At 34.8% G+C, this 17,046-nt stretch overlaps 1 protein-coding gene across 2 annotated transcripts in view; it reads left to right on the forward strand.

Annotated features, from left to right (window-relative positions):
• Positions 1–17,046, forward strand: part of LOC109414301 (androgen-induced gene 1 protein) — a 60,729-nt gene that overhangs the window by 31,905 nt on the left and 11,778 nt on the right. The window lies entirely within an intron of this gene.

The raw sequence follows: 17,046 nt of genomic DNA on the forward strand, positions 1-17,046 counted from the left end.
ATAGTCATTTTGTTTAATGACCATTGAGCGCGCAGTTTATTGATACCCGCTTATTAGGCTTACTTTATCACAAGTTAAACATCAAATATGTTCATTTTTATTTTTCAATGCTAGAATATAGACATTGACTGATACACTGTCATGAAAAAATAGTCAAATATACCCCATATTTAGCGTGTAATAGTGCCTTGAACTTTTCGCATTTTTTCCTGCCGCACCCTGTACGTGGATTTCTTTGCATAATCCAAATCTCAATTTGTTCATCGAGCACATGTTTCCGTTGTGCAAATGGATGTCAAAGCATTTTCAAACATTATGCATCATGTTGAGGAGTGACCCCAAACTTTTAGTTGATGTCATATAGTAAATATATTTATCGCTATAGATTTTTTCACTAAGTTCGGTAAAAGGCAGTTGTAATCAAACAAAAAATAGTTAAAATTTGGTCAACCCAATTTCTAGCCACATTGGAGTAAGCTTACACTTATCTGTTTAAAAAAATTCAAGCTTGGGTTAAATTTACATTCAAGTAGTTCAAAGTTTCTTCGACTTATGGATAATGACCTAGACCTAGACTTTTGAAATGGGACGCAAATTTTCGGAAATATGGGCTTGAAAATATAACATATTTTTGAGGGGGTGACCCTAAACTTATGATCGGGAGTGTATAGGCAGTGAGAAATTCGACAGGCGATAGACTCATAAATTATTTAATAGGCACTTCACATTATGCTTGGCATTTATCCTTACTTCTCACTTCTGCTGCTTCTTTTGGGTGTAACGTCCTCAAATATATTAGGCCTGCATCTCAGCTTGTTTCCCCATTGTTTTCTCGGAATCTGAAACAGTTTTTTTCTAGCATATTTTTTTAAACTACTTCTAAACGTTATCCTAACGTTCCCTAGAATTTATCCCAAAATTCCTTCTGGAAATCCGTTAGAAATTCCAGCTTGAAGTTATCCATTGATTCCGCTTAAAATTTCTCTAGGGATGTATCACGGGATTCTTTCACTGATTATTCCGGAGATTGCATCAGGGATTCCTTCAGGATTCTTCCGGGATTCTCTGCAGAGATTTCTACTGGGATTTCTTTAGAGATTCGGTATTCTTTCAGATATTCCTCACGATATTCATTCAAGGATTCCTTTGGGATCCTTTAATGAATTCCTTCAGAAATTCTCTCGTGTTTCATTATCGATTCTTCCTGGATTTTCTTTAGAAATTTATCCCGATCTATCTTCGAGATCTATCTCAAGATTCTTCTAATCATTTCTTTATGCAGGGGTCCGTATACCTCATTCTACTCCACAATGGGTCCAGAGCCGTATTTATGAAGACGAAAATGTGTGTTCCTAAATCTTCAGACTTAGATGCATTTTCCTCAGAGCGAGTGAAGGCGCTTAAGCCTAGGCTTCCGATCCCGGACATTAGGGGGAAATACCTTTGTCTCATCCCAGGAGAAGCAACAACAACAATAATGGAGTATGCATTAACTTTCTTAGCAGCGTAACTCCCAACGATTCAACGCCTAAACCCATCCCTTTTGAATGAAACGGTTGGTGCGGTTGTCCCCGTTTCTTCTCTCATAAAATTCAAAAGTTTGCGTTAATCATGTTATTCATACGTGAATAATCTGATTGCCACGAGTTTATGAATTTTCCTCAACATCCTTAGTCTGCACAGTGGGCCTGGCCATTTTAACGTTTGTGTCATATCATTTCTGATAAGCTGCAAATATTAATGTTGACAAGAAAATACTCAGAAGAAATTCTGGTATTTCTAGGATGCTTTTCAATACTGGCTGTGCAAGCGCTAGAATAGAATAGAATAGATTTTTTTTAAACATTTTCCTCATAATTGTGAAGTTGAGGTTGTAACTCTTTTTTGACTGATCTAAACATCTGCTGTTTAACAATTCTATATAGAGTCTTGTATCATTTGGGCAGGTGTACCTATTTTGGGCACTTCTCTCTCGTTTGTCGGGTGAAGATCACTGCGTCCAGATTTTAGAACTATTGTGATATACCCTTTTGCTGTGAGGTACGCAAGTTATCTCAGTAACATATTTGTCACTGAGATACCTAGGTATTAGACTGGGTCAACAAAGACGATTTTTCGGAACAAAGCTTTTTCGATTCATTTTAGCGTCCAAAGCAACTGTGCAAAATTTGGGAGCGATTGGTTGCGTCCCCGTATTCCGCATTGCGATTGAAATTTGTATGGAATTTAGTATGGAAAAACGTCCTTTTTTGCATTTTTCTCATAAATTGAAAGTTTTCGTCTAAAACGATCTTATCAATGACGTTAAAGTATAGCCTAGGATATGCCGAAAAACTTTGCCGAAGACCGCTAAGTGATCCGACACTTGTGAAAAAAGTTATAACGTACAGATTGCCCGGTGGTGCTTAACGTTTAACATGTAAAGGAATAACATCAATAATAAAATCTCAATTTTTGGCCTAAGTTACGAGGCGAATAACATTTTTTACAAGCGTCGGATCACTTTGCGGTCTTCGGCAAAGTTTTTCGGCATATCATAGGCTATACTTTAACGTCATTAGTAACATAATATTAGACAAAAGAATTCAACTTATGAATAAAATGCAAAAAAGTACGTTTTCCCATACTAACTTCCATACAAATTTCAATCGCAATGCGGAACACGTGGACGCAACCAATCGCTCCCAAATTTTGCACAGTTGTTTTGGATGCTAATATACATTGAAAAAGCTTTGTTCCGGGTTGATACGATCAAATTTAAAGTTTCTCCATACAACGTTGACCCACTCTACTAGGTATCGACTGAATTCAAGACCATCTATTATTGATGGATAGAGACCTGAGTTACAGTATGTGACTCCCCCATTCTGGCGAGACTACACTGAGGATACTGCAACTCCGAAAATCATACGAATCAACTATGATTTTTTGCCACAAGAATTTCTTGCGAAAATCATAGTTACGAACTATGATTTTGCATTCAAAGTGCCAACTATTATTGTCATTCTGTTACTGTATAAATTTCATAACACTCACGTATGAAAATCATACCGATAACGTATAAAAACTGAAACTATGTCTTATGGCAATCATACACTCCCGTTCAAAAGTTTGGGGTCACCCCCTCAAAAACATGTCATTTTTTTAGGCCCATATCTCCGCCAATTTGCGTCCGATTTCAAAACCCTAGGTTTCATTCAAAAGATAATAAGTCACAGAAATTTTGAACATGATTTAAAAGAAACTTTTTCCAAAAATTTTGTATGTAAACTTAACCCAAAGTTGCCAAATTTTCTAAAAAATGAATATAAACTTACGGCAGTGTCGCTGGAAGTTGGGTCGACCAAATTTTAAGATGAGAGCGGTAATATGACCCATTTTCTATTAGTTTTCAACTGCTTTTTACAGAACTTAGCTAAAAAATCTAGAAAAAAAGTTATTAAGTAAATTAATCCTTGATGTCATCGACCAACAGTTTGGGGTCACCCCTCAATATGATGTATCGGCCAAAAGTTTGGGGTCACTTTCGTAAAACATGGTAAATTGATTTGGTGATATCTTCGTCATCTATAGTTCAATTTTAATTATTTTTGGTTCATTTCAAAGATAATTTACTAAATTTATGTTTGATGTCTTCAACTTAACGTATTTAACGATTTTTGTACATAAAAATGTTATGTAAAGTTAGCACATTTTACCACGCTTCAAAAAATGAGGCAACTTTACGTTAAGTTTTAATATGTAAATTTCAACTAATATGTGTGGTTCAATGTCTATGCAGTAAGTATCATTCATTTTGTTTCAAATAAACCAAGAAGAATTAAAATTGAATGACAGATGACAAAGATATCAACAAATCACTTTTCCATGTTTTACGATAGTGACCCCAAACTTTTGGCCGATACAGCATTTTGAGGGGTGACCCCAAACTTTTGGTCGATGACATCAAGGGATTATTTACTTAATAACTTTTTTTCTAGATTTTTTAGCTAAGTTCTGTAAAAAGCAGTTTAAAGCTAATAGAAAATAGGTCATATTACCGCTCTCATCTTAAAATTTGGTCGACCCAACTTCCAGCGACACTGCCGTAAGTTTATATTCATTTTTTAGAAAATTTTGCAACTTTGGGTTAAGTTTACATACAACATTTTTTGAAAAAGTTTCTTTTAAATCATGTTCAAAGTTTCTTTGACATATTATCTTTTGAATGAAACCTAGGGTTTTGAAATCGGACGCAAATTGGCGGAGATATGGGCCTAAAAAAATGACATGTTTTTGAGGGGGTGACCCCAAACTTTTGAACGGGAGTGTACATATTTTTATGAAATATTTTGTACAAATTTAAAAAAAATCGCGACGTGGAATCGAACCAGAAACGTCAAGGTTGGCGAGTGCGTGCTTTACTCATACGCCCATCGACGCTTCGGAAGCTGAAGTGGTTAGAAGCCAATAAAAGGTTTTGTTGTTTTTTAGCAATGGTGTTTCATAACATATCTTATGATGTGCATACGATGCTTCTTATAAGATTTTTCATACGACAAGTCTTATGGATTGCGCTTTTCAATGTATGAAAATCATACGAGAACTATGAAATGATGAAAAAAATAAAAATAACTTATTCATAAGACGTAAACTATGCAAAACATACGAACAGTGTCCTCAGTGTAGCTTTATGAAGCCAACCACGTCCTTGGGAGATAAGATCCATATGTCAGCAGGCCCTAAAAAGGGCTTGCTGAGAACTTTGAACCTACGTTTAGTGAGTGCACTGCAATAGCAGAGGATGTGTTCTGATGTTTCCCTCTCCTCGTCACAGAAGCGGCAATTTGAGGTTTGGATTGCTCCGATCTTTTGTAGATGGTATCTGCAGGGGCAGTGTCCAGTTATTAGACCGGTGTAGATGTTGAAATCCCTTTTGTTGAGACCTAATAGTTGTTGGGTTTTCTTGGGGTTTATCGTTTCGTTACGAGCCTTTTGGATTGGCTCGTATGGGGAAGTGCATTCCAGTTTGATGTGATTTGACTGACCATATATTTGTTCAGTTCCATTTTTACAGAGCAGTCTGAGATCCCGGCTCAGGGCCAATGAACCTTTCATTAGATCCATTCCTGGCTAGCTCATCAGCAATCTCGTTTCCCTCTAGACCCGTATGTCCTGGGATCCAATATAGATAGACTCGATTGCGTATGGATAAGTTTTTCAAAGCCAGAATGCATTCCCACACTAGTTTTGGGCACTTGCCACTATAACTAAGTAAATTTCAAACGGATTGATTTGAATTTTTGTATAGAGTTTGGAACGTACAGTATCTAACTCTATACAAAAACTCAAATCAATCGGTTCGAAATTGACTTAGTTATAGCGGCAAGTGCCCCAAATAGGTACACCTGCCCAAATGGTACAATACCTTACGCTTACAAAATGTTCTACAAGATTATAGAAAAACTGATTTGGAGCATCTTTGCCGAATAGACGATCACTCTATCTGTACTGGTTCCTAACTAATGATTTTTTAGAAATTTGAGAAGTTTGAACCTTTACTTGACAACTAGCGCCACCTAGTGGCGAAATGATTATTAAATGATGAATCACCAAATAGGTTTTGACTTCCTGAAGAACTTTGCCGAAGACGACCGACACTTTTCTATCTGCTGTGGATCCCCAGATAGAGAAGTTTGCAACATTATTTGACGACTATCGCCACCAAGCGGTAAAATCACCAACTAATTCTTGAATCACCAGATTTCTATTAACTTCCTGAAGAACTTTGCCGAAGACGACAGTTTTCTACCTGCTCTGAATCCCGAGATAGCAGAGTTTGAAACTTTGCTTGACAACAAGTGCCACTTAGCGGTGAAATCACCAATTAACTAAGTGTAGAATTAGCGTGATGTTAAAATACACATAAATAAAAACAAAAAAAAACAATTAACTGTTGAATCACCAGATTGCTTTTAACTTCCTGAAGAACTTTGCCGAAGACGATACTCTTCTATCTGCTCTGGGTCCCCAGATGGAGATGGACTTGACGACTAGCGCCACCTAGCGACGAAATCACAAAATAATAGGACATGATCGGTGAAGTACTAGAATTGAAGTAATGAGCTGAATTTTTTGTATGGTGAGAAGGTTGATTTTCCATTTCTGCAATGAAATGGTGCAAAAAGCGTGGGTATTATGATTCCTTGCCTAATTTGATGCTGTTTGAGCAAAACTTTGGGTAACTGTGTTGTTTGAGTTGCAAGAAATGGAGAAAACAACAACAGGGTTACCCACGCTTTTTGAACCGTTTCATTGCAGAAACGGAGAACTGACCTTCTCACCATACAAAAATCAGCTCATTACTTCAATTCTAGTACTACACCGAACGTGCCTCATTGATGCATCATCAGATTGTTTTTGATCTACTGAACTTTGCCGAAGACAACATTGTTACAAATAAATAAATCTTAAGATATCGCATGTGATAACTTACGAGTGCTTCTACTAGCAACTGTAGATAGTAACCACTTCTACATAGCCCCTCTATCGGCCAAATTGCAAACTAATTGGATGTTAGTTGGCATTATGTGGTAGATCTATTCTAGTACTACAACTTTACCAAAGAAAGTATGGCGCTATCTTGGATTTCCTCTGAGATAAATATTGGTTCCCACCCCCAATTAGGTGAAATCCCATAAGCTCTGGGATTCCTACAACACGGATTGCCGTGTAATAGGAATCAGTGTAATATGTAGACGGAAGCCGTGTAGTAGGAGTCTAGACTGTATTGGGTTCATCACTAGATAGCTCGTGGCCCAGGATTTTGACCATGCTAACAACTTTGCCGAAGATACGAAGTTTTTATAAAAGTGATATTGCAAGAATATTTACAATCCAAACTATCCCATTTTTATATCCAGCGACGGGTGGTGACGCCGCAGATGGCTATTACCACCCTCTTCCACACGCAATTCAATAACATAAAAAAAGTGAAAGTAGAAAAAAACAATGCAAGTAGCATCTCTTGATTTTATTTTTTACCCTATCGGATGTTTTCGGTTATAACTCAGGCCTATGTTGATCCATCTAGCTTTGTTTTGATTATTATCAATCTTTTAGTTCTTATCTAGGCATCATATTTCTGACATTACATCCCAACTGGGGCTGCCTGCTACTCAGTTCTTTAAGCACTTCCACAGTTTCTAACTAATCGCTTTCTTTACCAATAGAACGTTCTTCCAAAATAAAGAAGGCAGATGATAGCTCTATTTTATGTGATAATAAAAAAACTAAGTTTCTCGGCGAAGAATGCCCTCCAGAACATGGATCAAACACAACAAGCTGCTTATTCGAGCCATTGTTATTAGTTCACTTATTATTCTTTTCGTTGTCGAACAATATACGTTTTTCACGATACGTATAAAATATTTGATAGTTCTCGACTATCATTCTTCCATGAGTTTGAAAATTTGATCTACCGTGAGTACCATAGGACACTGCTCGCCACAGTTGCTACCTTATTTCTTCTATAAGACTGACGTTCCGTAGCCATGTTGTTTACGATTCGGACTTAAACAAAATTCGTTGGCTTTCTCGTGTTGGATGATTGAATTTGAATTGTATGGTTGGCGCACACTTGGTGAATATGTCAATTCAATTGTTTCTAAGTGAACCTGAATTGTGAGATTCGTGGAAAAACAATTCGCTTGGGATCTGTGCAAACTTTCACTGCAGTTGTGGAAATTATTGTGGGGTCCTGGTAGGATCTGCCAAAATTCCACATAATCAAGATGAAAAGTCTGCTACTTTAATGATTTTCTGGTGCAGTTCCCCTAGGAGCTCATTTTGGGATTCTTTCAAGACTCACCCAGGCATTCTTCCTGGGATTCTTTCAAGAGTTCCTTTCTTAGGTTTTCCAGTAATTTATTCCAGGATATCTCAAGAAGCTTTTTATGAGATTTTTCAAGGAATTCTTTCAGGGATTCCTCAGGAAGCTATTTCTGAGATTCCTACAGGAGTTTCTTCTGCGATTCCTAATGATGCTCCACGATCTCCTTCATAGATTTCTCCAGAGATTCCCTCCGAAATTTCTCCATGAAATCCATTTGAAATACTTCCGGGAGTTCCAGGATTTCTTCAGGATTTTTTTCAAGGATACCTCCAGGAATTTCGTTCCGGGGTTTCTCCATCAATTCATTCCATGATTTCTCCAGTAACTCCACAGATAAAAATAATTAGATTTACACGTCATATAAACTTCATTTAAGTCATGTAAACTTAGTGTTATGATGATTTACATAATATATCATGTAAATTTGTACTATATTTTGTAGTAGTATCACTGTACATCAAGACTAAGTAGACTTAGATTAATTATTGTAAGTAGGCCTTGACTTTGTTAGGAGAAAATAAATGACATTCTGTCAAATACCACCAAACAGTACGGTTGTTTAATTCCTGGATTACTATAACTCAGAAGTGGGATAAATTCCTAAAGCCCGAAAACTTTTTTCTCGATGGATGGACCAAGAATTTCAAGGACTCAGGAGAATAAAATTCAATTTCCGGGAGAATCGGCTGCAGGTATCGTTGCGAGAAGCACAGTGAATGCTGCAGTTATTCCGAGATTGCAAGTTCCTGAAGAGATTCATTCCGCTGCAAACAGTCAATCAGCTATTCAATCAGCTGGTGTGACCCTTTTTCCGAGTGTTCCTGTAACCAGTGGAAGTCAAAAGCAGCAACATAGAATCAATTTTTGTGAAGCAACAAATAGAAGATATCAGCTGAACGAAATTTTGACCCTGTTGCCAACGTTTAGTGGAGGAAACGATGAAGATGTCTCTCAGTTTATAACCGCTGTAGAAGTTTCGAAGGAAGTGCTGAATGTGGAAGACGAGATTATGAAGATACTTTTATTGAAGCAACTTGAAGGCAAGGCGAGGTTGTGGATATTTTCCTGCTCCAACGTCATCGCTAAGAATTATAAAGAAATCCTTGAAGATCTGCGGAGAATGTTTGGTGTGGTGGAAAGTTGTATCGAGTTGCGGAGAAAACTGGACAGCATCAAATGGAATGGACAACAATCGTTTTTGGATTACTGCCAGTCAAAAATAGTGATCGCCCAGAAGCTCAAAATGCCGGAGAACGAGTTGGTGCAATACATTATCGAAGGGATTTTAAGTAATGAAATCAAAAACCAAGCAAGGATGCAAAATTTTCAAACTGTTCCTGAAATTATTCAAGCTTTTCGAATGATCAAGTTTAGCTCAAGAAGAAGACTGATAAGGTGTTTTAAATGCAATCAACTAGGACATGTAGCGGTCAACTGTTCAAAAATTATCAAGGAGAATCAAAGGCCCTTTGATGAACTCCAATTTGGTCAATCAACGCGAGCTAGTCATGAAGATTCAAGTATTTATACACTGACGCAAAATTCTGACGAAAATTTTAAAACCAAAAATCTTGACACAAATAGAAAAGGAGGAAGGACGAGACGGATTAGTAGACTTTAAATTTCTTTTTGATGATTGTATTTATAAAGCACTTTTTGACACAGGGAGCCCAATCTCACTGATACGCCGAGGATTAATTGAAAAGAAAAATATTACTGCTTTAACAGATTGCAAAAAATATCAGGGTATCGGTGGGACTAGGCTAAAGATATTAGGAATGTACAGTAATACTATAATAATTCAAAACGTTCATTTCAGGATTCAGTTCTATGTTGTACCAGACAAAACTTTGGGCCTCTTTGATGCCATCATTGGACGAGACGTTATCATGTGCTCTGGAATTCGTACGGTAATTGAAAATCACATCAAAATTGTATCAGTGAATGAAAACTTGAAAGCTGCAAATCTTCCAGCCCAAAAGGTAAATCAAAAAATTTTTAATGTCAGTTCAAACATTTTTAAACAAATTCAAGACAACACTGATAAAGTTTCTAATGATCATTTGGCAAAATTTTTGAATGTTTTTAAAAAATGCTATTTATTTTATGAAAAGCCTTCAAACCCTGAGACAAATTATGAGATGACAATAACTTTCAAAAAAGGCGATCATTTTCATTATAAACCTAGAAGACTTTCATATGATCAGAAAAAGAAAGTGGATGCAAAAGTTGATGAACTTTTGAAAAATGGAATAATTAAAGAAAGTGATTCTCCTTTTGCAAGCCCTATTGTGTTAATACCAAAAAAGGATAATGATATTAGAATGTGCGTAGATTATAGAAAATTAAACAAAGATACCGTTCGGGATAATTATCCTCTACCAATCAAAGATGATTTATTTGATAATCTGAGAGGAAAACGAATGTTTTCTATTTTGGATCTCAAGTCCGGATTTCATCAAATTAGGATTTCTAAAAATTCAACACAATATACATCATTTGTAACTCATCGAGGCCAATATGAATATGTGAGAGTTCCTTTCGGCTTATGCAATGCACCTGCAGTGTTTCAACGGTTTGTAAATAAAATATTTAAGCATCTCATTGATGAAGGTAAATTAGTCGTTTATATTGACGATATACTAATAGCTAGTGAGAGTTTTGAAGAGCACTTAGAAATTTTAGCGGAAGTATTAGAAATTTTGAGCAAAAATTTGTTAGAACTGAATTTGGATAAATGTAAGTTTTTATTTAAAAAAATTGATTACCTCGGATATACTATAAACGAACATGGACGAAACCCCAATAAAACTAACATTGAAAGTATAGCAAATTTTCCTCAACCGAAGAATTTTAAAGATGTTCAACGCTTTATAGGGTTAACGATTTATTTCCGAAAGTTTATTGCAAATTTTGCTACTATTGCCAGACCACTTTATTATTTGTTAAAAAAAGACAGCGATTTTGAATTTAAAAAAGAGCAGATTCAGTCGTTTGAAATTCTTAAGCAGAAACTAATATCTTCTCCTATTTTGGCAATTTTTAATCCACATGCTGAAACACAGCTTCACTGTGATGCCAGTTCTCACGGTTTCGGAGCAGTTTTACTACAAAAGCAGTCTGACAATAATTTTCATCCAGTGAGCTATTTTAGCAAGAAAACAGATATCTTTGAATGTAAGTTACATAGTTTTGAGTTGGAAACATTAGCTGTAGTACACGCCATTAAGAGGTTTCATGTTTATTTAGCTGGAACTTGTTTTAAGATTTTCACTGACTGCAAGGCACTTGTTCAAACATTATCTAAAAAAGATGTAAATCCAAAAATAAGCAGGTGGGCATTGTTTTTAGAGAACTACAATTACATTTTGGAATACAGAGAGGATGATAAAATGAGGCATGTTGATGCACTTAGTAGACAAGATATGAGTAATAAATATAAAAGAGAAACGTCACATTGTTTAGATAATATTGAATCGAATGAAAAAAAATAATCATAATTGTGAAACGATTGGCATACTTGATGAATCAAATATAGAACAAAATATTATTACAGCACAAGAACAAGATAATAAGCTTTTGAATATAAAGCAGTTATTAGAACGATCAAATTTTCCTGGATTTATTTTGATAAATGGTGTATTATTTAAAACAGAAAACGATGAAAATCTACTAGTTGTTCCAAAATCCATGATTGATAATGTTATACGGCTGTATCATGATAATTGTGGTCACATTGGTATAGATAAAACTGTTTTTGAAATAAAAAAATATTATTGGTTCAGTAGTATGAGAAAAATTGTCAAAAGTTTTATTAAAAATTGTCTTACATGCATATTTTATAATCCTTCTAGTAAGAAAGAAGGATATTTGAAAATAGTTGATAAAGGAAATGTGCCTTTCGAAACTTTGCATATTGATCATTATGGACCGATTAAATTACCATCTTCAAATAGATTGAAATATATTTTAGTAATTGTTGATGCTTTCACAAAATTTACAAAATTCTTTGCCACAAAAACAACTAACAGTGAAGAAGTAATTCGTCATCTAACCCAATATATGCAATTTTATAGTAAACCCAAAAGAATAATAACTGACAGAGGAACGTGTTTTACATCCAATAAATTTGAGGAATTTAATAGAAATAATTGTATAGACCATATAAAAACGGCAGTTAGAACACCAGAATCAAACGGGCAAGCTGAAAGGATTAATAAAACACTAACTCCCATGTTGGCTAAGATGTGCAATGAAAATTCATTAAACTGGGATAAGCAACTGCCTAAAATAGAACATGTTTTTAATAACACTTTCAATAGGTCTATTGGTAACTATCCCAGTGTTTTATTATTTGGTACACAGCAAAGGTCTTCAGATGTAGAAAAATACAATATTGAGACATTTATTCAAAATAATCAACCAGAAAAAGAAAATTTAAATTTAGAAGTTATTAGGAAAAACTCTAGGCTGAAAAATTTAGAAGTTCAAAAATACAATAAAGCAATTACAGATAAAAAGCGAATAAAATGTCCTGATTATAAAGAAGGAGATTTTGTGGTTCTGAAAACTATTGCGTCACATAAATTGTCTCCGAAATTTGCAGGTCCTTATCAAATAAAAAAAGTTTTGCCAAATGAAAGATTTGTAGTTACTGACATTGAAGGTTTGCAAATTTCAAGTGTTCCTTTTAATTCGGTTTGTTCTCCTCAAAATATGAGGAAATGGGTACATAATGATGTAGATAATGATGTTATCGATGAGGACATCGCGTTAATCAGGATGGCCGAAATGTAGTAGTATCACTGTACATCAAGACTAAGTAGACTTAGATTAATTATTGTAAGTAGGCCTTGACTTTGTTAGGAGAAAATAAATGACATTCTGTCAAATATCACCAAACAGTACACGGCGTGTGTATGGAAAAAGTTTATAACAAAAAAATAGGCATCGTCAAATTTTTCGCTATTCAAAAATAGAGGCTTTCAGCTTTCATTTGCAGGGTCCCTCAAAAAAATCCACCGAGGGATCCCGAACAACTTTTTCAGAATACTGTTTTTCCCCATACAAATTGCACGGTTCCAAATTAATCCCTATTTCTACTTAACAAACATACCCAATTTTTGTATGGAAAAGTTCCCCCGATGGAATATTTCGATGTTGGGCTTGAATGAAAGCTGGTAACGTCAACTTTCACGTAGCGTAAAAATTAGCGATGCCCATTTTTTTGTAATAAATTTGTTCTACCAGACACACCGTGAGTACGGTTGTTTAATTCCTGGATTACTACATATGTCATGTAAACACACAGAGTCATGCTGAATTACATGACATATAACGGAAGTTTACATGATATTTCATGAACTTTACATGATATGTCAAGTAAACTTCTGTGATATCCCACGCTCCAATTACACAAGTTTACAAAATAAAACGAAAGTCGTGAACTTGTGTCAACGACCAAAATTTTTGAAGCACAATTTAGTGCTGATTTCGAAACCGACCTTCAAAAAATTTTAAGTAGAACAGTTTTTGAGTTTTAGCTTAGTATCGAGTTTTAAAACTTTTCAAAATATGTAATTTACTAAAATTTTAATATATTGCGTTTTGTTCAACCAATTTCAAATCTTTTTCCATAAATTAAAAGCTGATTACAATACCATTCGATCATCTGAATACAGGTTTTGCGTCAGATTGATGAAATTCAAGATATTGGCGAGTTTTAGGGACAATCTCCTTGAATTTTAGCAAAATTCCCAAAAATTTTTGAAGAAATGTATTTTTTCCTATGAGAAAAAAACAATTTAAAAATTCTTTCTCGACGTTTATTTGACATATCATATGTAGGCGACATACAGTAAAAATTTCAGCTCAATCGGGGCATTGATTACGGAGAATGAGATGTTTCAAGTGAGCGATTTTGCTTTAAAATAGAACAAAAATCGATTTCCAATCATCAACCTGGTATGGAAAGTCGAAAAAATTTCCGCTCTACTGTAATTTTTTTCTTTCGCGTTTTCGATCTCAGGGCATGATTCTACACTAAAAATGATCATCAGCTTACCGAGTTCAAAAATGCTGTAAACTAGTGATATTTGAACTCACCGTTAAATATGGTAACGATGAGAAGTGAGTAGAGTGAGACGTCTGTTTGTCTGTGATATTTTGGTTGATGTCTGGTTCCTTTCCGAATTTGATCCTTTTTGGTTGTTCGATTTTAAATCTGAAATAGAAAAGGAAAAATTATAGATTCAAGTTTTGTTATTAACATTGTATTATAACCAAATTATAACTTACTTAGTTATGTGTTTGATATCATAACAAATTTTTCTCTCGGAATATTATCAAACAATTAAAAAAATTAAAAGTTTGTTATTGATAAATTTTCCGAATCAACTGTCTCCCACTGGTCCACTGGTCTTCCAGGAACATTTTTTTGTTATGATTTTTGTTATTTTGCTGCTAATGACAGACAAGTTTATAATTGATAACATAAATATAACTGATGCCAATGTTATTCCGCTCAGGCAGACATTTTTACAAGAATTTCTCCAAAAATTCTTCTTTAAAAAGTGTAGAATTAGCTAGTAGGTCAAAACACACATTGATAAAAATTTATAAAAAAAATCTTCTTTAGATTCTCTCAAGAATATTTTCTAGGAAGAATACCTTCAAAAATACTTGCTGGGATTTCTCCATGGAGGAATTCTTGCCAACGGTTTTTTATTCACAGAAAAAATATGTAATTAAAATTCAGCGAGAAATCATGCACATAAAGGGAATGCTAGAGTTAGTGCACTTTTACATGAGATATAATGTAAAATTACAGCACCATCGTGTAAATTTCCGCCAACCATCGCGTAAACCATCATGGACTCCAACCGGTTACGCGACTATTAGCGGAAATTTACACGAACGTAACGTAATTTTACATGATATCTCATGTAATTATGCACTAACTCTAGCATTCCCTTTATGTGAATGACTTTCCGCTGAATTTTACATGAATATTTTTTTCTGTGTATTATTCCATCAGGAATTTTTCAGAAATTAGGGATTTTTCAGAAATTCCAACAAGAACTCCTCTTTAGAATTCCTTCAGGGATTGCTTTAGGAATGCTTCTAGAATTCCACCAGAATTTGCTGGTTGAATATCTCCAGAAATTCCTGCAGACGAAAACGGTCGTTTCGATGTGAATTTAGATAATACAAAATTGTGTTTACCTGTGGTGCCGGAAATGGGGTAAAAAACCCTATCTTCAGGGGAGTTGTTCATACGGATGTGAATATTCTGATGATCTATCAAATGACCTCTAGTTAAAAATGTTGTCAGAGCTCGTCTATAAACTACGTAGACTCTAAGGGATGAGCGAACGGTCTGGCTAAAGTATACACTCATTGCACAATTATGGGTCACTCAAGGAACAATCATTTCATAATATGAATCGTTTTACATGACAAAATAACACTTTCATTATTTTTATTTTGTTTTCTCTTCACTGAAACTTCTTTATATTGTTTTATTTGAAAATTTGCTTGTAAAATTCACTTTAGACGGTGAAAATTACTAAAATGTTGATGAATAATGAAAACCACAATAATGGGTCAAAATTGGCTGTGTAACAATTATGGGTCAATTTGTTGCCTATTATGGGTCACTCAAGAGGAATCGGCTCAACAATAATGTTTTGTCTATTTTTTCACTGATTGATCACTTATTCTCGATAGATCAACTAAAGTCAAATCTAAAACTGGTCTCAAACCTCTTAACGAAGCGTGTTTTCACGATTTGGAATCAATTTTTCAAAATTGGGACAAAACCTTTAACACAACCACCGATAAACGCCTAAAAGTATGCAATGCCCATGTACGCAGAACTGTCAATATTATGCTGCACATAAAGTGACCCATAATTGTGTGATTTTCGGTGTTCCATGGCACAATAATGAGTCACTTAAATTTTGCCAGAAATAAGCTTTAATTAGCTGCGGTCACATGAATTTCTACATTTAGAACGTTAATTATACCTTTGTTCTGGTGACGATACCATTTTGCACTTGAAAATCACTGAAGCACGCTGTTACAGAGCTTACGAAAGCAGCGCACGCACTTTACGATAATCACAATCGAAGCGTTACTTTGACATATGGTTTTGTGCCGAACAAAAAAGTATCGAAAGTATGTATGTTTTGACGTATAAGCCCGTGTGCGATACGTATAATGACACAAAACAAATCAACTTATGAACGAAAAATGATAATGGCTAACAAAAGCTTGCCATTAATTAGTATTTATCTATTAAAGTGAAAAGTGACTAATAATTGTGTGTGACCCATAATTGTGCAATGACTGTACGCTACATAAAAAAATTTCAAAATTTTGTACTGTAAAAAAGTCTACGAGGGGAGCAGGGGCGTCGTAGATGACCAAAAATGAGTCTACGTAGCTTATGGACAGCGCCTTACTAGAGGGTTTTACAGTTCTACAATTATGATTTGATAATATCTCAGGTCAACAGAAAGATGCATTGTTTATGTGATCAAACATAGTCCAGCAATGTAATTATTAGTACCGTAATCTGGGGGGTTCTTGATCAGCGGGGCGAAGTTGATCACTATGGGATCCACGTTTTTCGTCCGCTGAGGACGCTACAACTCTGTATCAATGGAAAAACTTTTGGCGCAAATTGTGAAGAATTTGAAGAATTTTTGATAGTTTATTAGAACGGTACAAACATTATATTTCGCCTGCCATCAACGCCTTGTATATCAGATGACTCTTCAAACACTTTTATTCATTCGTGGGTAGGCTAATTGAACATAGCTTTGAGTTAAAATTGATGTTAACATACAGGATTTATTTGAAAATAGCAAATTTTGGGGAAAGGCAGACGTTTTTTTAAATAATGTTTTAATAAAATAATGTGAGTTATTCTGTAGCTTACTAAACTTTATTTTATTTTTAACATACAAAATACACCAGTTGTAGAAATTTAATTCAGCATCATCAAATTATTGTTCAATAATTTTGCAATTTTAGAATGTTATGTCATTGTGTGCTCAACTTTACCCCGGCCATTTGAATATGTTTAACAAAAATGTATCAGTTTCTTGTAAGAATTTCGTTTACAGAACTTGATACTGGCCCACTCAGTACATGTTTTAAAAATATTT

The sequence above is a fragment of the Aedes albopictus genome, chromosome 2 (assembly GCF_035046485.1).
Source record: "Aedes albopictus strain Foshan chromosome 2, AalbF5, whole genome shotgun sequence".
Lineage (NCBI taxonomy): Eukaryota > Metazoa > Arthropoda > Insecta > Diptera > Culicidae > Aedes > Aedes albopictus.